Consider the following 26719-nt stretch of genomic DNA (forward strand, 5'->3'; position numbering starts at 1 on the left):
GCTTGCCGAGGGGATTTGACCAAGTGGATCCATGGTGTGGTCAACGCAACATTGTGGGAGGGAGTGGTTCTAGCTGCCCTGAAAGACGCGGTCCTGAAAAAGCCCACCCTGGACCCATTGGTCTGCGACAATTACTGACCGGTTGCAAATACCCCCTTCTTAGGGAAGGTGATTGAGAGAGTTGTGGTGCAGCAATTGCAAGTACTCTTGAATGCAACAGATTATCTTGACCCATTCCAGTCTGGGTTCAGGCCTTTTTATGGGACTGAATTGGCCTTGGTCACCCTGATGGATGACCTTTATTGGGAGAAGGACAGGAGAAGTGCAACCTTGTTACTCTTACATGATCTCTCAGTGGCTTTTGATACCATTGACCATGGTATCCTTCTGGGCTGACTTGGTGAGATGGGTATTGGAGTCATTGTTTTACAGTGGTTCTGATCCTATCTCCAAGGTTGTTTTCAGAGAATAGTAGTGGGCAATTGTATTTCAGCCCCCTGGCAGTTGTGCTGTGGGCTGCCGCAGGGTACCATCTTGACTCCCATGCTGTTTAACATCCATATGAAGCCCTTGGGAGTGGTCACCAGGAGATTTGGGGCAAGGTGTCAGCAGTATGCTGATGATACCCAGCTCTATTCCTCTGTGACATCTGAATCAGGAGAGGCCGTACAAGCCCTGGACTGCTGCCTGGACTTGGTGGTGGGCTGGTTGAGGGCCAATAAACTGACTCTCAATCCTAGCAAGATGGAGATGCTATGGGTTGCTGATTCCTGAGTTTGGATAATTGGTCAGTTGCCTGCTTTGGATGGGGTAGTACTCCCTCTGAAAGAGCAAGTCTGTAGTCTGGGGTGCTCCTAGATCCAACTTTGTTGCTAGAGGCCCAGGTGACCTCAGTGGCTAGGAGTGCCTTTCACCAGCTTTGGATGGTAAGAGAGCTGCGGCCGTTTCTGGACAAGGATGGCCTGACCACTGTTGTTCATGCACTGGTAACCTCCAGATTGGATTACTCTAATGTGCTGTATGTGGGGCTACACTTGAGGTTGGTCCAGAAGCTGCAACTGGTGCAAAATGTGGCAGCGAGATTGGTCACTGGAGCAGGTTATCGCCAACATGTCACTCCGCTACTGAAAGAATTGCACTGGCTACCTATTAGCTACCAGGCTAAGTTCAAGGTTCTAGTTTTGGTATACAAAGCCCTATACAGGTTGGGAATAGGACATCTGAAAGACTGCCTTATCACTTATATACCCAGTCAATCACTGTGCTCTGCAAGTCAGGGCCTCCCTTAGGATTATCAGGAGGTCCATTCCAACAACATAGGAAATGGACCATTAGTGTAGTGATGCCTACCCTTTGGAATTCCGTCCCCTTAAATATTAGACAGGCACCAGCTCTGTTATCTTCTCAGCACCTACTGAAGATTTTCCTCTTTCAACAAGCCTTTTAAGTAGAGACCTTACAGTCTGCGTCTGTGTTGTAATTGCTTTTTAATATATTTTTAAGCCTGCTTTAAAAAATTTTTTTTAAGCTTTTTTAAAAAAAATGTTTTTAATGATGTTTTGTTTTAATATGTTTTTAATGGTGGTTGTGTTTTAATATATTTTGAAGTCTTTATGATGTTTTAAAGTGTTTTTAGTGCTTTTGTTTGCCACCCTGGTCTCTTCCTGGGAGAAAGGGTGGGATATAAATCAATCAATCAATCAATCAATCAAACAAACAAACAAACAAACAAATAAAAGTTTTTCAATAAACAGTTTACTGGACCTCATTTTCAGTTGATGTATCAGATTGGGTGTTACAGAACAAGTCTGAAGATTTTGAAGTTCACAGTGTGCTTAGATTTATAAGAATTAAAATGGGGCTGGGCATATGCCATTGGCTGGGGTGGAACCACTATGTTTGTTTGGCAGAAGGTGAATCTCTTTTGCTTACCAGGACGGAGAGGGGGAGGGATGAGGTTGTAGAAAGTTCAGCACATACATAATCTTTGGCAGAGCCATTCTGGTGCTCATGTTGGTGCATTTGCACCATGTTGACTCACCCTCACTCATCCCACCCCACCCCTCCAACAGCAACAGTGGCCCACCTGTCATGAAGCTAGTGTAGCAGCTCTGTACCACCCAGTGAGCCACTTCTGGCATCTACAAAGCCTCTTCTGGGCAACACAGTGTTGTTTTCTCTGCACAACCGAATTCTGCTCTCATTACACTAACCTGGGGTGGGAAACTTCAGGTCCAGATCTGAATGTGGCCCTCTAGGCCTCTCTGTCAGGCCCTTGGGACTCTCCACAGCCAAAATGCCACCATGGGCTCCTTCTGGGAGAAAGGACGGGATACAAAATGAATGAACGAATGAATAAAACCTCTTTCTGGCCCTGCTCTGTACCCATGAGTGTTTTTGCCTGGCTGAAATTTACTGTATTTATTTATTTAGAAAAATTCATAGACTGTTTAATCAGAAAAATCTCCAAGCAGTATACATAATGAAATAACGATAATATAACAGAGATAAAACCAGCAATTAAAACACAGACACAGACACAGGCACACTAAATTATACATGGGTACAAAGGTAAGAGTCACATCCATTGTTCTGTCCACTTTTGCTTCTGGTTCTGCCCACTTATGCCCCATCCACCACTGGCATGCAGTCCTTAGAAGGTTGCCTATAAGGGAAGGCAGTCCATTCCTGCTCTAATCTAATCATTATTTTGCTAAAGTAGTTTTGAATTGCACATTGAAAGTGATGACAGGGAACTCCTTCCTCAAGTTGTCTGATAAATCCTCTTAATTGTTAAGAAACTATTCCTTATTGGAATTTGGAATATGAACCATTTTCAGTTCCTAGTTCCTGAGTTTGTGTACTATCCCATGGAATCCTTTGGTGTCCAGTAGTCTTCCTCTATAAAGTGACTTGGATTACTTCTAATCACTAATTTATATTGCTTTCCTTGTGTATAATCCCCTGCAAAAGCACTCATGACACAAAGACCCTACACAAAGACAATACAGAAGGCAGACCATGGTAATTTTCTGGATATTTCTGCAGGGATGAAAAAAGAGGATGAAATGGGAAAGGGGAAGAGAACCCAAACCTACCATTAAAATTGGATTGTAAAACAGATGGCCAAACATGACTGGCAACAGAAACCCAACTCCATCAAATGTACAAATGGTCATGTCTCCAATAATATTTGTCAAATCAGCAGGTACATTCTGACTATCTGTACAACAGCATGGCTGTTGATGCCTTTCTGTTCTGTTCAAGTATGCCGAGAAGATCCGTGGACTCACCAGCTATTCTGTCTGCCAGGACGATGGATTAGAGATGTGACAGAAGGGTTGGCATCACTCATCAAGCCCACCGACAGGTATCCCTTTCTCCTCATCCATGTGGTAACAAATGATACTGCCTAACAGAGCTATGAAGAAATCACATCAGACTTTGAAGCCCTGGGAAGGAAACAAGGACTTTGGAGCCCAGATAGTTTTTTCATCCATCCTTCCAGTACTAAGAAGAGGAGTAGAAAGGGAAAGAAAAATACTCTGTGTGAATGAATGGCTATGAAAGTGGTGCTGTCGTGAGATATTCGGATTCTGGGACCACGGGCTATGCTTCCTGGAAGATGGGCTGCTGGCAAATGATGGGTTGCACCTCACAAGGTCTAGGAAGAATGTGTATGGCCACAGCATAGAGAAGTTCATCAGGACGTCTTTAAACTAAATCCTAAGGGGAAGGGAGATGTAAACTTGCTGGTAACAACTGATGAAGGCTTGTGCACAGTAATGGGACCAGAGAGATTGGCTCTAATAGGGCCCAGTAACAGTCCTCAGAAAAATGTAGTAAGGAAGCCAAGCCATAAATCACATGGTCGATGTCTTTATACTAATGCACAGAGCATGGGAAACAAGCTGGACGAACTTGAACTCTTAATACAGGAGGGTAATTACGACTTGACAGGTATAACTGAAAGTTGGTGGGATGACTCCCATGACTGGCATACAGCAATTGAAGGATATAACTTGTTCAAAAAGAACAGAAGGAATAAAAATGGAAGTGGAGTCGTGCTATATGTTAAAAATATATATCCCTGCACAGAAATACAGGAAGGTGAGTTTGGTAGTTCCACTGAGAGTATCTGGATTAAAATTAATGGGGCAAGTAATAAAGGGAATGTGGTGCTTGGAGTCTACTACTGACCACCCAATCAAGGAGAAGACGAGAATGTAACTTTTGAAAAGCAAATTGCCAATGTTTTGAGGAGGCATGATGTAGTAGTAATGGGGGACTTCAATTATCCCGATATCTGTTGGGAGACAAATTCTGCCAAACACGACCCCTCCAAGAAATTTCTGACTTGTCTGGGGATAACTTTCTCCTATAGAAAGTGGATGAAGCAACCAGAGGATCAGCTATCCTGGACTTGATTCTAACCAATAGAGATGATTTGGTGGATGAAGTGGCAGTTACGGGAACTCTGGGGGAAGGTGACCACACCATACTTGAATTCTTGATTTTAACAGAAGCAAAAGCTGAGAGAAGCCATACGCGCACCTTGGACTTCAGGAAAGCTGATTTTAATAAACTCAGAACAACTGTCAGTATGGGTCCATGGCAAGCGACTCTAATGAGAAAAGGAGTACAAGATGGGTGGGAGTTTCTAAAAAAGGAAATTCTAAAAGCACAATGGCAAGCAATTGCAACAAAAAAAGGGGGAAAGAAGCAGAAGAAGCCAATGTGGCTTCACAAAAAGCTTAGAGATGACCTGAAAACAAAAAAGGACACATACAGGAAGTGGAAAGAAGGCCAGGCCACAAAGGAAGAGTACAGGCAGGTATCACAGAATTGCCGGGATGATGTCAGGAAGGTTAAAGCTGAGAATGAGCTGAGGTTAGCGAGATATGCTAAAAGCAACAAAAAAAGCTTTCTTCAGGTACATCCATAGTAAAAGACAGAGAAAAGAAATGGTGGCACAGCTATTCAATGAAGATGGCAAAATGACAACAGATGACAAAGAAAAGGCAGAAATGTTCTCCCAATGCTACTTTGGCTCAGTCTTCTCCCAAAAAAGGGGTCTATGACCCTCCTGGGAAACATGAAGTAGAAGGGGCAGGTTTGGAGCTTGAGATTGATAGACAAACTGTCAAGGAATACCTAATCACTTTGAAGGAGTTCAAATCGTCAGGGCCTGATAAACTGCATCCTAGAGCATTGAAGGAACTGGCTGAAGAACTCTCAGAACCACTGTCTAGTATCATTGTGAAATCATGGAGGACCAGTGAAGTGCTGGATGACTGGAGGAGAGCTAATGTTGTCCCTATCTTCAAAAATGGCAAGATGGAGGAACCGGGAAACTACAGACCAGTCAGCCTAACGTCAATCCCTGGAAAAACTCTGGAACAGATTATAAAGCAGTCATTCTGTAAGCAGGGCTGGTCCTGGGCCCAGTGCTCTTCAACATTTTTATTAACGACTTGTATGAGGAGGTACAGAGCATGCTTATCAGATTTGCAGATTATATCAAATTGGGGGGCACAGCTAATACCGTGGAAGACAGAAACAAAATTCAAAGGGACCTTGATAGGCTGGAGCATTGGGCTGAAAACAAGAGAATGAAATTCAACAGGGATAAATGCAAAGTTCTACACTTAGGGAAAAGAAACCAAATGCACAGTTATAAGATGGGGGATACGTGGCTCAGCAATACAACATGTGAGAAGGATCTTGGAATTGTCATTGATCACAAGTTGAATATGAGCCAACAGTGTGATGTGGTGCAAAAAAGGCAAATGTTGTATTAGGCTACATTAACAGAAGTATAGTTTCCAAATCACGTGAAGTATTAGTTCCCCTCTATTCAGCACTGGCTAGTGTCCCGTTCAGAGCTGGAACCATGAGACAGAGATGCGGGTGCAATGAAATCTTGCTTTATTAGAGTAATGGATACATCTAGGACATTGCGCTTCATAGAGAAACCTGCCTTACTCACTTGAAACCCCTAACTACACTCTAGACATGCTCTGTGGCGCGTGAAGGAAGTTGACTCAGCGATTCCCCTCTTTGAGAGGCCAACTTATGTAGGGAATGTTTTCGATCGTAATCTCTGGCTCCTTCGTAAGTCCTGTCTCTGCCCTGTCCGTTTCTCACGGCGGTGGGCATGAGGCGAGGGAGGGCGTGTTTCCAATGGCTCGTCGGAAGACACCTGCTCTTGGGCTGCAGGCTTGAGGTCAGGAGGTGGCGTCGCGCTGGAAGTGTCCTGGGAACTGCATGGCAAGGGAGGAGCTGGTACAACCTCTGGGGCGTCCCCTGATGGGCCCTCGGGAACGACTGGGGGCGGCGCATTCTCCTTTACGGAGCTCGTGCTACCTGTGGGAATTGGCTGGAGTTCAAGTTCACTGCTCCCCCCAAAGCCCCGAGCAGACTCAATAACTCCTTGGTCTTCCGTGTCTTCTGGCAGCTGAGGTGCCTGAAACTCATGCCTCTTCCCTCCCTGCTCCTTCAGGGAGAGCCGAGGCTCAACATCTAGGCCTCATCTTGAGTACTGCATCCAGTTCTGGTCTCCGCACTTCAAGAAGGATGCAGACAAACTGGAACAGGTTCAGAGGAGGGCAACAAAGATGATCAGGGGACTGGAAACAAAGCCCTATGAGGAGAAACTGAAAGAACTGGGCATGTTTAGCCTGGAGAAGAGAAGACTGAGAGGAGATATGATAGCACTCTTCAAGTACATGAAAGGTTGCCACATAGAGGAGGGCCAGGATCTCTTCTTGATCATCCCAGAGTGCAGGACATGGAATAATGGCCTCAAGTTGTAGGAAGCCAGATTTTGACTGAACATCAGGAAAAACTTCCTAACTGTTAGAGCCATACGACAATGGAACTAATTACCTAGAGAGGTAGTGGGCTCTCCGACACTGGAGGCATTCAAGAGGCAGCTGGACAGCCTTCTGTTCGGAATGCTTTGATTTGGATTCCTGCATTGAACAGGGGATTGGACTTGATGGCCTTATAGGCCCCTTCCAACTCTACTATTCTATGATTCTATGATTTTATGACATTGTTAAAAGGCACTGGCCCAAGAAAAAATTATTTGCATACTGCCCTTTTGAAAAAGTAAACCATAGTAGCTGTCCAATGTGCTGAAACACAAACTCAGCAAAATGAGATATCCTACACCCCCCCCAAAGACTTCTCCATAGATATTTCTCAGCAAAAATGCTTTTGATAGTAGTGTCTGTGGTTTTTGGAAAGGGTTATCCTGAGCAGTGGTGAAATGAAGGGGGGAGGTACTTTTAGCAAACATTTTAGCATGCTGTAAAAATGTCCTTTTTGGCAATTTTGCAGCAGAAGCCCTTCAAAATGCTTTATTCCTGAACATGTGTGCCTGTTTCACAGTCATCTGGAACAATGCAGTAACTCTCTGATGCAGCTCAAATGGATTTTTATCCCTAATGTTAAGCATGTTTTAGCCAGACAGGATGCTTTGCTTCTCTTAAAATTGAGAATATTCAAGAAAGGGTTTTGTTAATTCAGAGAAAGCGACTATGTGAATTTGTTTGGCTAAGGATATAACCACACAATCTCTCCAGAAGGAAAGTTCATTCCCTGAATTTCCCTTTCCCAAGAATATCCTGTAAAGAACCTTTTCCTGGCAAGACAGTATACATTATATTGCAGCATCATGAAAAACAGTGCCCTATGGATTTATCAATAAAGGCCATATAATCTGTAAACTGCTACAGACTATCTTATATTAAACAGTATATAAATATACAAACTAACTAAATAATAACACTGAGGGAGAAGCTGAGGGACTAAGGGGGGAAATGTGTGAACAAATCTAAAGAAAAGCTGGTTTTTTCTGTTTCACACCTCTAACACTTGGCACCGGTGAAAGCAAGGTGATGTACTTGCTCTTTTACAATATGGGCATTGCCAGATTTGATTCCTTTTCATTGCTTCTATCACTGTTAATAGGCTTTTCTACTCAGTCAGGCATATTAGGTTTTACTCCAGTTTGGTAATAGTAAATTTACTCTTAAATTTACCCTTGTCACAGAGTTGGATTCTCTCCCAATACTATTCTAAGATTTTGTGACAGAGCCAGGAACCCAAACATCTAAGTCCCTAGATAACCACTTGATTACCCGTCAGAAATAATCCTTCCTGTTTTTAAAAAGGGGATCCACAAAAATTTGCAAGATTGGAACTTCCACCAAACCTTACTGTTTTGTAAAGCCCCAATCTGTCGTGAATGTAACACATACTGAACATCCGCTGATCCTTTGTATTATGCTCTGATCCACTGAACCCCTATGCTAACATATTTTTTCAATGAAGTTTAACTAAACAGGCCAAGCTTCAATAATATTTTGTGCTATGATGTGAAAACAAGAAGCACAGTCTGAAATTTTCAGGGGTGCCATGGGGGCAGCAATCCCAGTTGTAAAACAAACCTGAGAACTAGTTAGCACAATATTTGCTTTGGCAACTAAAAAGAAGTATAATCCCTGAGAGACATTAATAAGTTGAATGTATTAATAAGAGACTCCATTATACCCTTCTCCTCCCACACATGCATGCAGTTTCAAAACAGTAGTCATAATAAACCCTTCAAAAAGTGGAAATGCACAGATGGGATTTTAATCAAGCCCAGTTTGAGCACATGGGTGCTCACAGCTAATCTAATTCTAGTCAGTTGTTTAGGAAAGATATAAATCACTCAGTGATTGACAACAGGCTGTAAGTCAAAGTGGATTCTAAGGAGCTATGTCAGCCGTGGAACATACAAGATGGGACATGGAAGAAACTCTCAGTGTTCACTGTCTTCTGTAGAAATGTTCAGAATGATATAGAGTTTATCTGAAAGATTATTTGTAGTTTGATTTCTTAACAGATAAATGTAACCCTCTTATTTCCTAACTACAATTTTCCACCAGTGGGAAACTGCATTTTTGGAATTTCCAAGCAGTTAACTGTCTTCTTGTTCATAAGATTATAAGATCCCTCAGAAAGTGATTGGCTGTCATAATCTGCAATAACATGTGTGTTACCGCACTGCTGAAAGAATTGTACTGGCTGCCCATTAGCTACATGCCAAGTTCAAGATTCTGGTTTTGGTGTACAAAGCCCTAAGTAGTTTGGGACCAGGATACTGGAAACATTGTTTTACCCCGTATATATCCAGTCGATCACTGCACTCCGCAGTTGAGGGCCTCCTGCACATACCATCATATCAGGAGGTCTGTTCTGCACAACATAGGAAGAGGACTTTTAATGTAGTGGCACCGACACTTTGAATTCCCTCCCCTTAAATATCAGACAGGTGCCATCTCTGTTATCTTTTGGTGCTTATTGAAGACCTTCCTCTTTCAACAAGCCTTTTAAGTAGAGACCTTATCCCACTCTGCATCTGTGCTGGAATTGCTTTTTAAGATGTTTTTAAAGTTGTTTTTAAGATATTTTGTTTTAATATGCTTTAAAGCCTTTTGTTTTTAAGTCCTTTTAATGTTTTTTTTTTTTTTGCCATTCTGGGCTCCTTCTGGGAGGAAGGGCGGGATATAAAATAAATAAATAAATATTGTCATAGTGCAATCCTATGCATGGTCACTCAGAAGTAAGGCCCTCTGAGTTCAATGGGACTTTCTTCCATTATCTAGAATGTGTCTAGAATTGCAGCCAAAAGCACCTAGAGTGCAACTTCACAGGTCAATGGGAAAATACTACTGATGACAATTTCCAGTACTATTTGGCAAAAAGTTACGAGGGTAATAGGATGTTTACTTGAGAAGTTTTGCCATTTCCATCCATCCATCCATCCAACCAGACTCTTCTTCTGGTTGCCCAGACACCATCCTCTGCTACCACATTAGTAGAGCTCGGAAAAGTTAATTTGTTGAACTACAACTCCCATCAGCCTAATCCAGTGGCCATGTTGGCTGGGGCTGATGGGAGTTGTAGTTCAAAAAAGTAACTTTTCCAAGCTCTGCACATCAGGCACCATAGAGTTCCACCCCTATTCTATCCAACTTAGCCCCTAGATCTGCCAGGTACCTCCCCTTTGTTTGCAGGATCCACACCTTGTGCCTGAGCCTCAGTAGACCTGGCACAATACTTTATTACTAAACAACCTACCAATTTGTCCATATAGCTAATAATTTCTGTTCATGATCAGTAATCTTTGCTCTCATCAAATTCCATCTTCTAATTTTTCATGATTTTTCCCACTTTTCACTTTAAAATCCTCTCCCTCAAAAAAATCTCATTCTGACATATGCACTTAATTATTTTTTAAAAAACCTTTAATAGTTTTTCTTTATTTCACTGCTTAAAAAAATAACCCCTCACCAGCCCTTGTCTACATTGTGCATGCACACACTTTTATGATGGCTCAAAGGGTGGAGATCTCAGAGGCAGACCAAGAGGAAGCCTCAGCATCAAGGCAACCCCACTATTTGAATGGAAATGGCAGGGGCTCTTTGATGGGCGTAATCTATCTCCATCACTGTAATGACCATTCCCATTAATCGGCCATAAACTAATAAAGTAAGCACTTTCCCCTCTGCACCCCCCCACCCCTCCAAACTTCATTAAGTCTTTAGTACATTAATATGTCTTACTTAGTGTCTGTTAAGCCTCTTTTTCTCTGCGTACCTGATGAAACACCTCCCATGGGATCGCTGAAGCCTTGACAGCTCAGGCCTCAAGTTAGAAGCCATCAGTAGGCCTCGTTGTTACGGCAACACCACACTTGCTCCATGCACAGCAGGGTGGGGAGGGGACGACGATGAAGAGAAGGGGGAAACCAGTAAAAGAGCTGCTACACCTCCAAATTAAATTTGTGATGCCAGGCATCAGATGGGCCCACAGCCAGAGATTAATTCGCCTGATCAAGTTATAAAGAGTGCTGAGGCTGGTAATCAATCTTGTAGCTGTCAGGGAGATAGGCAGTGGTATTAACCTGGCAGGACTCACGGAAATGCAGGCCTCTTTAATTCTTTTCACAATGACTATTATTTCCCTGGCCTATTTTGTCTGGTTGTGCTGGTGGTGTCAGGGTGGGATGGTTAACCTGCCACACTCTGTCCAAAAAATAATTCTGCATAATTTAGATTTCAGTTCCAATTTTACTTGACTACAGTCTTCCACTCAAACATTTACCTAGGAGTCCGGAAGGTGGTGGTGGTGAGGGAGGGAATGGGCATCAGGGCCTGATATTTCTTCAGTGACTGTGAACAGACAACCTGGGGGGAAAAGAATCAACCCTGTGCTGATTTGCCATCCCATTAGTATGCATTAGCCACCTATTTAATTCTCAAAATCTGGTTGGAGATAGAGTACTAAAAGGTGGCTTTTTCTACTCTTTCAATGGGTGGAGTGTGACCTGTGACTGTGAATACACATCAAGAGCATGGGATTCTAGGATAATTACTCTGGTGTAAATGTGTGATTAATCTAGTGACAATGGTTTGTTGCCAAAGCCTGGATATGGGTTGTTGTGATGATACAAAATTTAATTAGGAATTAGAAATAGTTAATGAGGTGTGTGATGCTGACTCAGGCAGAGATATTGACTTGGCAGTAGCTATGGGACTGAACAGCAGTGAGAACTGTTTACCATATACTTAGACTAGCCAGGGCTCTGAACATTGTTGAACCCCTTTCTTGATCATCACTTTACATTTTTTTCTGTGTGTCCCTTTTTGATGCCATTTGCGTCTCAGCTTAGATCTCATGGTGGGCCTGTGAAAACCAAAGTGCTTGTTACACTGAGTTTTACACACCTGCGGCCACCATGCATATTTTGTGGCTGCAACCTTACCCGCAACTAGTTTGATTGTTCTAAGGGCCCTTAGCTCATGATGACGTGAAGTTTAGGATGGAATGGACTTGTTGATTTAATTTATTAATCACCATTCACATGGGTCTCAGGGTGATTTATGAAAGTACAATTAAAACATTTGAAATAGGTTTAAATAAAATAGAAAATAAACACCTTTGACATGCTGAAACAAAAATGTCTTCAGATGTTTCCAGAAAGTACAAATAGTTGGTGTATCTTGTATTTCATCACTGATGCTGTTCCACAAAACAAGGACAGCCACATTTAAAACCCTGTCTCAGTTGCTGTGGAGCTGGCTTCTGATATTTAGGGACTTCAAGGAGAAACTCTCTTACAGAACACAATACCGGGTATATAAGGTTATGTCAAGCTCTTTCCCAGTTTGATACTTTTTGTTTCAAGTGGAATCTTCCCTAATAGGCACACTCTATGTGGGAGGTGACAAACCTTCTGAGAAATGCACTGGGAGTGGAGGGTATATGGGAGAGTAACCACAGTTCCGAAGCAATGTCAAATCTTTTAAAAGCTTTCTGTTTCCTACTTCCCTTCCCTTAAACCATCTCTTACGAACAGTCAGTCATGATATTACGTCTTTTACACAAGCACCTAAATAAGATAAATGTGAGGGTATGGGAACTTCCTCTTGAAGAGTGTAGTACATGAGTGCAAAATTGCAGCACTGTTATCCCCTTCCCTCAATCTATTTCGTATGTATAGAAAAGTAACTTTGGGAAGCTCTCAGAGGTATCTGACTGTCCACTGTTGGCAACAGAATGCTGGACTAGATTGACCTTGTCCTGATCTGTCAAGGCATGTTCTTCTGCCATGGCATACTTTCTGTGATTTTGTAGGAAAGCCCAATAGGAACATAGGAGGCTGCCTTACAATGAATCAGCCCATTGGCCAATCCAACTCAGAATTGTCTAGATTGCCTGGCAATGGGTCTCCATATTTTCAGCTGGAGGACACTCCCAGTTCCACCTGAAGATGCTGGGGCTTGAATCTGAGAACTTCAGCATGCAAAGCAGATGCTCTGCACTAAGCTACAGTTTTTCCCTATGCTTCACTCATTGCGCTTAGCACATGGGAACAATGATAAGAACACATAAACCCCTCATATACTCTTCAGTCTCTTTATATAATTTTTCCTCTTGAAATGCTGGCTCGCTGGCTGGGTATATTATTTATATGTTTAAACATGTATTATTTACTCTTCATTGCACAGTGGTTTCAGGGTGGGTTACAAGTACAACTAAAACAGTTCCAAATTCACAATACAATGACTTTTTAAAAAGGCAGATAAGTAACAATCAGCCCACTAAATACTGGCATCAGATTCCACTAAAAGCCTAGCTGAATAGCTAGCATCTAAAACTTAAAACTGTAAGCACCAGTTGTATCACAAAGGGGAGTTCCAGAACTGGAGTGCCACCACTGCGAAGGCTCTCCCCCATATTGCCATATAGTGGGAGTCAGCTGAAGATGGTATAGCCAAGATATCCTCCTCAGTAGACCTTAACAAATGGGCCAGCCTATTTAGGAGAAGGCATTCTTTCAGGTATCCTGGACCCAAGTTGCATAGGACACCAGCTCATGTAAGAATGCTGCTCTACAGTGGGGTGAGTAGTGCCCCAGAGCATTCCCACTCTGTCTTTGTGGTGCAACATTAGGTATGTTCCCACAAGTCCCACATTAGAGTACAAGAGTTTCCTGGTGAGATGATCGAATCCCTATTATTTATTCGTTTGTTTCATTTATTCATCACTTTACTCTCTCTCTCTGGCTGTGAACACACTAGTCGCCTAAAGTATTTCCATTAGCCACACCTGGAGGAGGAATGGATTGATCTGCCAATCAGTTGAGAAATATCTTTGAAGCTGAATTTTTAAAAAATGCACTCAAGCTGCTCCACCAGGTTTTACAGTGAAAAGGAGATTTGACTAGCGATGTGTGTCCCCGTTTACGTCAGAAAGAGGTGGAGATGCATTGGAACCAGCAGAACAGAGAAAGTGTTTCTACCCTTATTCTCTCTCTCTCTCTTTTAAAGCAACTTATAGGTCCCATTGCTCCTATGAATGACAACGACCCTTCCTGACCCTCCAGTCTGGACTGGTTCTTCACCAAATATCCAGGTGGACAAAACAGGGGCACATCAACTTCACCCAGCTTGTCTACCCAGGTTTTAGTAAAACATGCCAGGTTAGCCCTCTAATTCACAACCAAGTTGTAGATGGTGTAGATCGTATTATAGACTAACCTAACATAAAACAACAGCAGCACCAGACTGGAGGGCATGGTATTAGAGCAGCCAGGATCCTGGGAGATGGGAAGTGGGCTAGAACAGGCTGTAACCAACTGGCTGCCCTCCTCTGCTCCTGCCTATTCCATCTCCAATGACATATCTCCTCCTGCTCATGGCAGTTTCAGTAGTGGTGCCCACTTCCTCTCCCCTCTCCTCTCCTACAGCACATTGTTTACTCCAGTAAAAATCCCAGTACCAGACAAATCTTTCTTGTGCTGGTTGTAAGAGCACTACAAGGTTTTTGTAATAATTTAGATGCTATACCACTACAGCCAATTAATGCATCAGTACTATGATAAAGTGCCCTAGTGATAGAAGATCTACAGATGCTATACTTTTAGATATTATAATCTAAAATGCTATAAAGTAAGCTGCATAGACCTCAACAAAAGAATGCTAAAATGCCACATTAACGTGACAATTACATGTAAAATTGGGCTGTCCACAAAACCCAGTAAACTTTCCAAATTTACTGATCGTACTCAGATCATTGAACCCTGATTGGCCACCTGGTTCTTACCCAGGAACCTGGTAGCTTGAATTCCTTAGCCCCCCATCCCCAGTTTCTGTTTGTCACTCAGAAACCAGACACCAACTTCCACAAAAAGAGAGACAGAGAGAAAGCCCAAGGGTAGGGGAAGACCCCATCTCCCATGGCTTCCCCAAGTGGCAACCCAAAGGGATGACAACAACCTACAGTCTGGTTGGCTTTTATTGTCCCCACTTGAAAAAGCCATAGCTGGGGCAGCCTCTATCCTAGAAGGGTCATAGGAGAGGTGAGATATTGTGTGATTGCCAGATATGTTTGAAGCAAGCTGTTTTCTAATGGCAGATGGCTCCAGTCACATCCTAAGAAATGCCTCAGAGAAATATTCATTCAAATATTCCTGCAAAGTGGGGAAAAACTGTGTGATGACAAGTGAGCTACCTTATCTCCAATACATGTTGAAAGTGGGATACTGGGATCCAGGAATGAAAGCCTGAACTTCAGCAAAGTCACAGACATTATGTATTCTTGCAGAATTAAAAAAAACTATTTCAGGGCCACAACATCGGTATATGTCAAATCCATTTCTGGCATAACTGAAATCAGCAATCCTTAGATTGCAGTGGCACCTATTAACCGCTTGAGGAGCATCAAGAGGGAGCATTCTTTGCTGAAACTTATTGCAGAATAGCAAAGAAACACCTGAGTGAGCTTTGTGTGTGTTTGGATCCTTGCTGAATAGCACACTTTCCTTGCAACTTGGGGGTTTAAGCTTCAAAATGAAAACTACTTTATTCTGGAAATGCATACTTGATAGGAAAGAGTTCTACATCTATCTAAGCTGCAGATGCAGACACTAAGCCTAATGTTTGCCCTCATGCTGTGAGGAGAGAGACAAAGACAAAATGTCCTCTCTTTCCCTCAAGAGAAAGAAGAAAGAAAGCTGGAAGATGTAGCCAGCATCCTAAGAATATCAGTTTACACAGGAAGGAAGAGCTAGGAGAAGATCAAAGGACAGGTGTGACCTAGGAACCAGAAGGGCTCCTCTCTATCTACCCTTTTTAACCCCATGCAGACCCAACCCACCAATACAAGTTGAACCACATATTTTCAACAAAACCAATATGAACACCGCCCATACTTTTAAAAGGGGAAGAAATAATTGGAGCTTTGTGGGGCCAGGGTTGGCACCAGGCTTGAGTGAGATCTTGACATAGTGCTAGGGTGGCCATGTGTCCTATTTTAGAGAGGAAATCCTCTGTTTGAAGGGCTATCAGAGGATAGTACTCTTTGAAGTCATCCTCTGTTTGAACAGTTGTCCAACTGAAGATCAGTTTAAAGATAAAGAACTATAGGAAGGGAGAGCCCACAGATCATTGGGTCACTGTTTTGCACACTATGCTGAACTGTGTTCTATTTGTATTTAAATTATGGTAAGTATTTATAATTTCTATATTTGCACGAGCATATTTTAGGCAAATTTGTGTCTTTTTTTTGGCAATGTGTAAGTGGCAGTGTTGGCAGTGCCCCCCTTGGCACAGATACCTATCTCCACCAGGAACCATAAGAGCACCCCCTGTCACTGACACTTGCTCCTGCCTGGGCCTCCCTTGATATTGCAGCTGTTGCCACAAACCTCCCCCCAGGCAGTGCTGCCACCACAGTTGCCAGTCATCCTAGCCAGGTGCAGTTTGGGAGCCAGGCAGCTCCTTGGTTTTGATTGGTACCTGGTGGCTATCATGTTAAATTTCCCACAGTGCAATGCCCAGGAGCACATGATACAGCTACACTTGATGCTTTAGACATTACACTGTGGGAAATCTAACATGGTGGTTACTTTGCTTATGTGTGGCCAAGCACAGAGTCTGAATAGTACTAGTGTATGTTTTATCTAACAACAACTTATAAAAAGTGATAAAATGACATTGCTGCTATGTGGCCTAGCACGGGAAAAGTAATATGGCAACGATCACAGCTTGGGGGAGTGGAGGAATGCATTATAACTTTTGCATGGGCTGTAACAACAACTACTACTACTACTATTATAAAGGTGTAAGATTGTATGGATATCTATGAATAATCTATTAATGACCACTAGGGGGGGCTTATGTGCTGTTACTGCTCTGGGAGGCTTTTTTTTTTTAAGTGGGTGAGGGTGGCTGAACACAAACCAGTCAAAATTAATCTAGAATAACCATCATGATCCTGTAATCACGATCAGCAACATAAATTGCAAACCTCCTCATAAGCTTAGAATGAAAAGGATGGAGAAAGCTCTCTTATTTGTCACTCTTTAACCACCCTGATGGCGACTATGACAGGGTGGTTAAATGTTTGAACTAACTAATACAAGTTAAGCAGTCTTGAGTATATGCTCTGAGGCTTAAAGGTCTGAGGTATGAAGAAGTTTACTCAGGTCTATAGAACCCTGGAAATGAATGATCTCTTGATTCCCAGTTCAGGCTGTATGATCATCAGGATATGCTAATGATGCTGTAGAAATAATTTTCAGCCAAATAACACAGGAGAAGTTAGCTGCTTCTTCCCATCCGTCAGTTAAGTTCAATCTCTGATTTATAGCTGAACTTTTCTTCTTAACTGCTTTGCAACTCATCAAACACCTGTTTTCCCACACTTGCTGTATATAGTATGCTAACTCCTCCAAAGCCAAAGGCTGCCATGGAATGTTGAGGCCAGCCATGATCCATCTCAAAGTGCCAAATGTGTACTGTCTGGACATGCTCCAGTGTATTTTGGAGCAGAATGTTGCCAACACACTTGCTGATTAATTCCTACCCTCCTCTCAATCCAGGATAGACTCCATCTATCTTACAAATGTCCAATTGGGTATATGCAGCAGAAGGAACATTATTTTCCTTGTATCTTCTCCCCCTTTAGAAGATCAGAGGAACATTTTTTTGTATTGTGTTGGATAAGATTATTAGAGAGGAAGATGCTAACTGAGCCAATAATAAATTGAATAGAAGAAGCTATTTTGTGGTAGACCATCAAGTGCACCAAACAGTGGAAATGCTGGGATATCTTACAACTTCCAGACTTCATGCATTGGGCAAAGCAGGATCTTGCCTATGGAAGCTTGTTATGATATATATTTGTTAGTCTTTTTAAACTGCCAAAAGCTGGCGTGTGTGCACACTCAAGCAAATAAAATTTCAGATATGTGTGTCTGAAGCTGGATTATTTCTGTTTAGCTACTCCTTTTGCCCATGAGAAGATCACAGTTTCCACAGCATACAAAATCAGAGGACAGCTTCACCCATTGATTTTCTGTCTGCCTGTCTGCCAGGCACAGCAGCCCTGCCAGAAAAATGTGGTTTTCTTAGGACCTGTCCAAATTTCAGCAATTCTAATCAGAAATATGAACTTTATTGTGAACTAACATTCAGCTCTATTTTAAGCACCTTTGCAGAAGGATATACAGGCCCTGCATATGTCAGCTCAGTTACAGGATGAATGGACCCTTGGTGCATGACTCACAAGGTAACCTCTCTCACTAAAGGAAAAAAAATGCTCAGTAAACATAATTGTGGGAAGAAGGGGGAAAAAGCTACATTCTGAGGTCAGGGGTTAATGCTGATAGAGCTACTAGTACAAGCAACTAAGAAAACAAGGATTTCAGCCCCTGATAAAAGAAACCACCAGGGAGCTGATCATAGCAAGACAGGGGAAAGGGAGTCCCAGGAAGAGAGAGTGGCTGAGCACACACATTGATCTGTCCAGCCTGGGCTAGTCACCTAACGCTTGCATGACGGCTCTGTCGGGTAGGCTTAGAAAAGGCAATATGTTACCAATGGGATAGAGAACGACCAGGATTAAGTGTCATAGGTTTGGTGATTACATTATATGATTTTATTATTTTAAATCGTCTGCTGTTTTTAACCTATGTTTTATGGTTTTAATTTTTCTCATAGTTTAATTCTTTTTTAATAGTATACTTCTGTATGTTTTAATTGGTGTTGTTTTTAGTTGTAAGCCGCTCTGAGTCCTATTGGAAAAAGGGCGGGGTAGAAATAAAGTTTATTATTATTATTATTATTACCAATGCCAGTTCAAGTTGCTACTTTTAATTCATGACAGAGGCTCTGGACCTTTTAAAGAGCTGCATAGCAAGCAGAAATTCAACAAGTGCAACTGCTCCCATAACTGCATCTCCATACTTTGCATGTCTGCATCTATTGAATTTCTGCCTGTCACACAGCTGCTAGAGGGCTAGAGCCTCTGTGAGAAGAGGAGGAATGGTAGCAACTTTAATGTCATTGAGGTCCACAAGGTAACACTCATAACTACAATTTGTCTGATTTTTGCAGCTCTTTGCTTCAAAGTAGGACGTGTGCAAACAATGAGAGCTCAATCTATCCCTCTGTCCTGAAGAGGTGACAAGAGACTTCCCTGATGTCGCACGTTGAAGAACTGAGAAAAGAGCTCACATCGGCTCCACCAGGCCCTTGCTTCTTTCCCAACCGATTTCTTCCAATGTATGACTCTAGTAAAGGCTCAAATGTGTCATCGTTTTGCCAGTCCCACAGCATATACACATTCCCATAGTTTCATGGTCTCTGGGCAGTGAGACTTCCCAGGGGCAGCACTGCCTGGGTTTAGTTTCCTTTGGATGAGAGAGAACTGGAGACCTGTGGCTTTTTTGAAATACTTGCTTTTAAAAACAAACATACAAGTCAAGTGGGTACAAATAGCAAGCCCAGTTCGTTATTTCATTCAAATACAGAGATTTTGAACTGTCACTTAATCATGAGCTCCCACTGAGGAAATATCGTTAGTGACTATGAACCAGTGATCTGGCTAATAAAGGAAAAAGTTGGGCAGGTACCCTAACTCTATGTTAGCAATGATTTGTCTCTAAAGGTAGGCAAACGTTAGAACAGTGTCAGGTCTCCATCAACATCAAGCTAAATAGACATTATGCAATAAATTACAGATGATACTCCCAGCAGAATTTTTTGCTGTGGCAGCAGGTAGTACTTGAAAGCATCCTCATATCTGTTTTTTGTGTGTGTTGAGTCATCCTGTTTCTTGTAGGAAAGTCCTTTGAATGTAGAGCCTTCCATTATTTTTGAATCCGCAGTCATTTGCACACACAAATACACATTGCTCAGTGCTGCTAAGTTGCACTTTGCTATGAATCAGAACATTTCTGCCTGGCCTTAAGAATGCAGCTGTAGGAGAAAACACAAGACATAGGAAAAGTCATAGCATGTCAGTATCAAACAGGGAGGCAATGGGCAAAAATGGAACAGATTCGACTTCATCAACTGCCACAGATGCCAACATTAAAGTCTTTTACCTGGAAAGGGCTGAGTGGAAGCCTCAAAAAGTAACAACCTGCCAGTTATTCAGATTGTAAGCCTGGTGAGGCATGGGGGACAGGGTGCATTCTTGCAAGGACCTTGAAAGCTTTGTAATGGAATTAAAAGTGCTTTCCGAACACGGGAGTCAGTGTCTGGACAGGCACCACTTAATACATTCCAAGGTATTAGCTAACCAAACCAGTACCAATCTCTCTCCCTGCTTGCCCACAATCTGTGTCTAGTTTGTATTAGGATCACTGCTTCTGGAGCTCAGCCTACACTAACTACAGGTGTGTATGCTATAGAGAAAGGACAGGAAGGGGTTAACTTGTTTTGCTGTTAGCAGGATAATAGGGTTCCTTAATGGGGTTTGAAGGAGATACACTGGATAAACAAAACAAACAAGGAATTAAGGGGATGAGTAACTGCCCTGCTGTCTACAGCTCCTAATCCCTCCTGGGATGACCATGGGAGCCTGAGGTTACAGGATTAGCATCATTTACCTGGGACAGCAAATAAATCCAGAGTTTGGATCTGAGTTCTGTGGAGTTTGCCACCACCGCTTATGGTGGCAAGCTCCATGGGGTGTTCTGCTTGTTTTCTGAAAATATATGTAGAAAAATAACTGTAGATTTCCCCACCTCTTTAATGTGAGAATTCAGGCTATCAAGAATTTTTCCAGAGCTAAGTCTGTGAGTCACAATGGACCATTCTTACAATGCAAAGGTACATGTCCACAGCCACTGTCTGGTCACACCCCTGCAATGTTTTCAGAATGTGGTTAGGGAAGAGGTCAAGGTTCTAGTTTTGGTGTACAAAGCCCACACAGCTTGGGCCCAGGATACCTGAAATATTGTCTTATTCCTTATATACCCAGTCAATCACTGTGCTCTGCAGGTAAGGGCCTCCTGCAGATACCATCTTATCAGGTGGTCCATTATGCACAACATAGGAAATGGACGTTTAGTGTAGTGGTACCTAGCTTTCAGAATTCCCTATCCTTAAATATTAGACAGGCACCATCTCTGCTATCTTTTCATCGCCTACAGAAGACCACCTTCCCCTTTCAACAAGCGTTTTAAGTAGAGACCTTATCCCAGTCTGCATCTGTGCTGGAATTGCTTTTAAATACATTTTTAAACCTTTTTTAAAAAAAATGTTTTAAAACCTTTAAAAATGTTTTTAAATATGTTTTTAATGGTTGTTTTATTTTAATATATTTTAAAAGTCTGTTTTTACGATGTTTTAAAGTGTTTTTAGCTCTTTTGTTTGCCACCCTGGTCTCCTTCTGGGAGAAAGGGTGGGATATAAATCAAATAAATAAATAAATATTTATTTATTTATTGAATTTCTTAGTTGCCCATCTGGCTGGCTATCCAGCCACTCTGGGTGATGTACAAAATAAGCATAAAGATACAATAAACATTAAAAATCTGGTGAAAGTGGATAGAAAAAAGTTCTTCTCCCTCTCTCATAATACTAGAACTCGTGGACATTCAAAGAAGCTGAATGTTGGAAGATTCAGGACAGACAAAAGGAAGTAATTCTTTACTCAGCGCACAGTTAAACTATGGAATTTGCTCCCACAAGATGCAGTAATGGCCACCAGCTTGGATGGCTTTAAAAGAAGATTAGACAAATTCATGGAGGACAGGGCTATCAATGGCTACTAGCCGTGATGGCTGTGCTCTGCCACCCTAGTCAGAGGCAGCATGCTTCTGAAAACCAGTTGCCGGAAGCCTCAGGAGGGGAGAGTGTTCTTGCACTCGGGTCCTGCTTGCGGGCTTCCCCCAGGCACCTGGTTGGCCACTGTGAGAACAGGATGCTGGACTAGATGGGCCACTGGCCTGATCCAGCAGGCTCTTATGTTCTTATGTTCTTATGACAAGATAATAAAATCTAGCCCACCCCAAAAGCCTGCCTGAAGAGCCAGGTCTTCACGGCCCGGCAGAAACTCAGTATAGAGGGGGCATGGCGGAGATCATTTGGGAGGGAGTTCCACAGTGTGGGGGCCACAATTGAAAAAGCCCTGTCTCTAGTCCTCACCAGTCTGGCTGTTTTGACTGATGGGATAGAGAGGTCTTTTGAGGCTGATCTTGTTGGATGGCATAGCTGATGATGCTGGAGTCGCTCCTTCAGATAGACTGGGCCGAAACCGTATAGGGATTTAAAGGTCAAAACCAACACCTTGAATTGGACCTGGCAAGCAACTGGTAGCCAGTGCAACTCTTTTAGCACTGGAGTTATGTGATCTTGCCGGTGGCTGCCTTTAATCAGGCGCATCGTTGCGTTCTGTACCAGTTGCAACTTCTGGACCTTTTTCAAGGGTAGCCCCATGTAGAGCGCATTACAGTAGTCTAGGCGAGGGGAGACCAGGGCATGTATATAATAAATAAGAGGAAAACTGAAAGTAGTCTGGAGTGAAGGGAATGAAGGGGCTGCTCCACGATTGATTCATTCCCAATTGATAATTCTCTCTATTTGACTCTTTAACATCTGGGACATTTTTTGTTGTAAGATGATAGGGAAAACAACATATAAATGGGAATGCATTTCTACACTTTGTTGAGCAAGCCAGTGTTGTCTAGCAGTTAGAGAGTTGGACTAGGACCTGGGAGACCTGGGCTCAGATCCCACTCAGCCATGAAGCTCATTGGATGACCTTGGGCCAGTCACGCTCTCTTCACCTAACCTACCTCTTAGGATACAGTGGGCAGAAGAACCATCCGTACTGCCCTGAGCTCCTTGCACTAGCAGGAAAGGTAGGGTGAAAATGTAAATAATAAGTTAAGGAAGGACAATGGCTGCTAGGTGGCAGACAGGCCTTGTGCAAACACCGTTTTTTGTCCCATGCCCTATCAAGTCTCCCAAAGCAATTGTTTAATTTCTAATGGTTCCACTGACACCCCTCTCTTATTCATTTTCTGTCTTTTCTTACAAACATATCAGTTACAGGGCTCTAATCCTGTAGAAACATATAGGTAGCCTATAGGCAGCAGACTGACACATTCTGGAAGTTTTTCTTCAATTGGAGTTCTAAGCTCCCTCTCTATTTATAAGGAATGCCAACATCTGTGTTCTTAGGAGCCATTCCATTGTCTAGATCCTGAACTTGTTGAAGGTATGGGAAAATCAACTGTAATTTGGGTGATGTATGCATGCCTGAGGGGAGATAGAGAACCACATGTGCACATGCTGCTTAGACTCCACTGTGCTTAAGCTACATCACAGCTAAATCTCTGCTAATGCATAACAGAGATGAGGGTGCATAAACTGAACTCACAGATGGCCAGGCTGTACAATAAAGTTGGCATCACTTAACAATAAAATCTGTACAGGTATAAAACACATGTGCTCTCATAGAACTAAGTGATGACGGAGTGGGGGGTGGTTGAGTGAGGAACCAATGTGTTTCCTAAAAGATCTTCTCAAGAGGAAGACTGGCAGTGGACCTTTGGTTTTAGAGAATGCACATGAGAAACCAACACAATAAAATGCATATAAAGTGCTAGGAGCCTTTTTTAGCCACACTTTGGTAGGGCCATTAGGGCACATGAAGCAACTCCAGCCACTATTGATCAATTGTAACTTCTCAAAGCAGAGGAATGCAAAATGAGGCTGCAAACATTCTCATCTGAGAATAAACCCCATTGAATTCAGTAGGACTTATTTCTGGGTAAACGTTGTTAGGATTGCAGTGTTAAATATTTATCAACATTTATCTATTTGTAGGTTTTATCTGCAGACTGGAAAAAGCCTATACATTTCCATCACCACCCCATTTGTGACTGATGATGATGTTGATGTTGATGAACAATAAAATTAGATCTAAAAGTGATTGTTGGAGGGAGACAGCATCTCTTTAACCTGAAAACTTAACTGCTGTTCTAAAACAAGAGCTACAGCATGGCCCAGCTGTCACAGCACACACAATGTCTGAGAATAGTTCAGTGGTCCTTCCTTTCCTGGTCTTTTAGATGGCTCTGTATGGAGATTGATTTCTATTTGCTCTTTCCCTTCAACTGCAGAAATGCAGGACTTGAGTTCCATGGAAACTTGGTCACTTTGCTGACATTGGGGGTGTCCCTGTGGAATGAAGAGGCATTGGGATACAACTTGCACTCACTTGGCATATGGCCATCTCTGTCTCTCCCCCACTCTTACACACAGAGCTTTTTTTTTTTTTTTAAGGAAGGGAGTTGGTATTTAATTCCTCCTCCTACTGTTTCCTGTTATTCAAATAGAATCTTCTACTACCACAGCAAACCAGATGTTTTATGCCATTATTCTCCTGGCAATGTGTCTCTTCCTGCCCTTCTTCCATGGAACAACTTTCCCTGGTGAATCGATGGCCATTCTTTCCTTTGGCATTGAGGCAGCCCCACTTAGGCAACCCAAATCTCCATTTACCTTAGACAAACTCACTGGCCCAAGGCCAAATGCTCAGCTGCTGCCAGAAGGCATTTACACCAAACACACATGAAACAAATATTTTTAGTATGCAACCTGTTAGGAAATACATCACTCTTATCTCCACTTTACTAACTGGGAACTGCACTAGAGAGTGGTCTGCCCAAGGTCTTTCAGCAATAGATCCTTGGCTGAAGGTTGGGTTTGAACTCACATCTTCAGTACCCAAGCCCCCCTTCATAATAAATGTTTTATTAAACATTTTCAATATAAACCAACATAATGGAAGGCCAAAACCTACCCCATCTACCTCCCTGCAACAATCCTTTCCTCAAAGAGAGATGAAAGGGGGAGAGAAAAGTAACAAGGGGAGAAGAGAGCAAAAATACCCACCACCACCACCAAAAAACCTTTACCACCTTGAGAGATTCAGTATGTTCTATGTGGATAGCTAATCAAAAGAAAGTGCCAGTGGGGTGTAGTGGACAGAGTATGGAATTTGCGCTGTGGAGACACAGGCTCAAATCTCTTTGGCAACCATGTTGCTGTGCCCAGGGTGGTACTGGACAACTCATCATCTTTCATGTTAACCTACCTGACAGGGTTGTTGTGAAGATAAGATGGAATTACTGTATGTAAATCAGTCTGAACTCCTTCAAGAAAGGGTGGGATACATCAGGGCTGACCCAAGATATTTTGGGGCCTGAGGCAAAGGACAAGATGCTCCCTCCCATTGCACATTCAGAAGCTGAATCTTACATCAACACTTGTGATGGGACAGCATCCTCCACTAGGGATGGTTCTCTCAGGTTTTTGGTTTTTTAAATCTTAAATTCAGCTCTCCAAATTTCTGAAGCAATTTGTGATTTTTTTTAAAAAAAACCTCATGAATTTTTTTCTGCATTTTAGGGTGAATTTCTCCTAATAAGCAGATTTTTGTCTGCAGTTTTGATTAATGTACACATTTTTGCAAGCAACGTCTCCTAATATAATTCATTCTTGTATGTTATTTTCACCAATATATTCATTTTTCTACACATTTTCCCCTGATATATGCATTTTGGAAACATTGGTTGGTTGGAGAACTGCATTGCAAAATTTAGAAAAGTGTGAATTTCTGTGTTTCAATTCTCATATTGTTTTAGAAAGTTTGAATTTGATAAATACAGCTTTAAATGCAAAGTGAATTGAATTTCTCCCCCACCCCTACCTTCAGTACACCCAAAGGCAGCAGGGTAGCTTTGCAGCTACAGGGCAGGTTGGAATGGACACACAGTTCTGGCTTTCAACACTTTGCAGCTCATCTACTGCCTGAGGTAGCCGACTCACTCTGCCTAATGGCAGGGCTGGCTCATATACATGTGATTAAACACTAAAAAAGCTAGTCAAATTTCTTTAGTTCCTCTTTATCATTTATGGATTAACCGCTCAACCATCAGGTCTCCTAGGGATGCCTTTATGCTTGGAGCATATGCAGAGAACCACATTGCTTTTGGTATATTCATTCAACAACTTTTATTATAAAAAGGAATGCCAAAACATGTGCAATATAGGTGGCTACCCTGTTGAATACTAAAGCACAGGGCCTGTAGAGGCTTTCTGCATTTGCTTCTCTCAGAGAAGTAAAAGAACTGTATCCTGTCTGCTAGAGATTGACAGTGATATATAAGTACATGATATACACACTTGTATACAGAAAGTTGCAAGAGCTGTTCACACACTTCATATTCTCCCTGCATTGGGGTTGCCAGGTTCATGGCCTGAGACTGATCCTGTATTTTTAGGAGAAGAGAAAGTCAGCCAAGTGCAGGTGTTCTTGCAACGCTGTAATGGGAAAAACCACAAGGTGGACTTCTCCCTCCTCCCTCCACAACTTTTAAAGATACAGAAGACCTCTTGGAGGCCAGGCCTGGCAACCAAGAGGTCTTCTGTATCTTTAAAAGTGCAGGGGGAAGGGAGAATTCCACCTTGTGGTTTTTCTCATTACAGAGTTGCAAGAACACCTGCACTTGGCCGACTTTCTCTTCTCCTAAAGATACAGGATCAGTCTCAGGCCATGAACCTGGCAACCCTACCCTGCATGGATCTCTCTCAGATCCCAGCTAGGCATGTAGGACAATTATATTAAACATGTGTTTTTCCCCATCACATATAAAACAGCGAGAAAGTCTACTCTTTATTCAAAACAGAACATGTGAGAAGGGAAATAAACCCCATCTCCTCTCTTCTGTCTTAACTCACTGCACTCACTTTTAAGCACCTTCCCCCAGTCAGGCTCTGATACTAGAAGTGAGTTGGACAGACATAAATTTGCTGAAAGCTCCAGTGCAGCAAGATAAAGTTGGGGAGGGTTG

The 26719-nt window shown here is 42.4% G+C and overlaps 1 long non-coding RNA gene across 1 annotated transcript in view; it reads left to right on the forward strand.

The window, feature by feature from the left end:
• The window catches only part of LOC133388438 (uncharacterized), a 47627-nt gene extending 27579 nt beyond the window's left edge, over nucleotides 1–20048 (forward strand). Inside the window, exons 2-3 of the long non-coding RNA XR_009763807.1 lie at nucleotides 18051–18132; nucleotides 18960–20048. This is a non-coding gene — a long non-coding RNA (uncharacterized LOC133388438). The remainder of the gene's footprint in view (nucleotides 1–18050; nucleotides 18133–18959) is intronic.
• Nucleotides 20049–26719: the final 6671 nt, after the last annotated feature.

The sequence above is a fragment of the Rhineura floridana genome, chromosome 7 (genome assembly GCF_030035675.1).
Source record: "Rhineura floridana isolate rRhiFlo1 chromosome 7, rRhiFlo1.hap2, whole genome shotgun sequence".
Taxonomy (NCBI): Eukaryota; Metazoa; Chordata; class Lepidosauria; order Squamata; family Rhineuridae; genus Rhineura; species Rhineura floridana.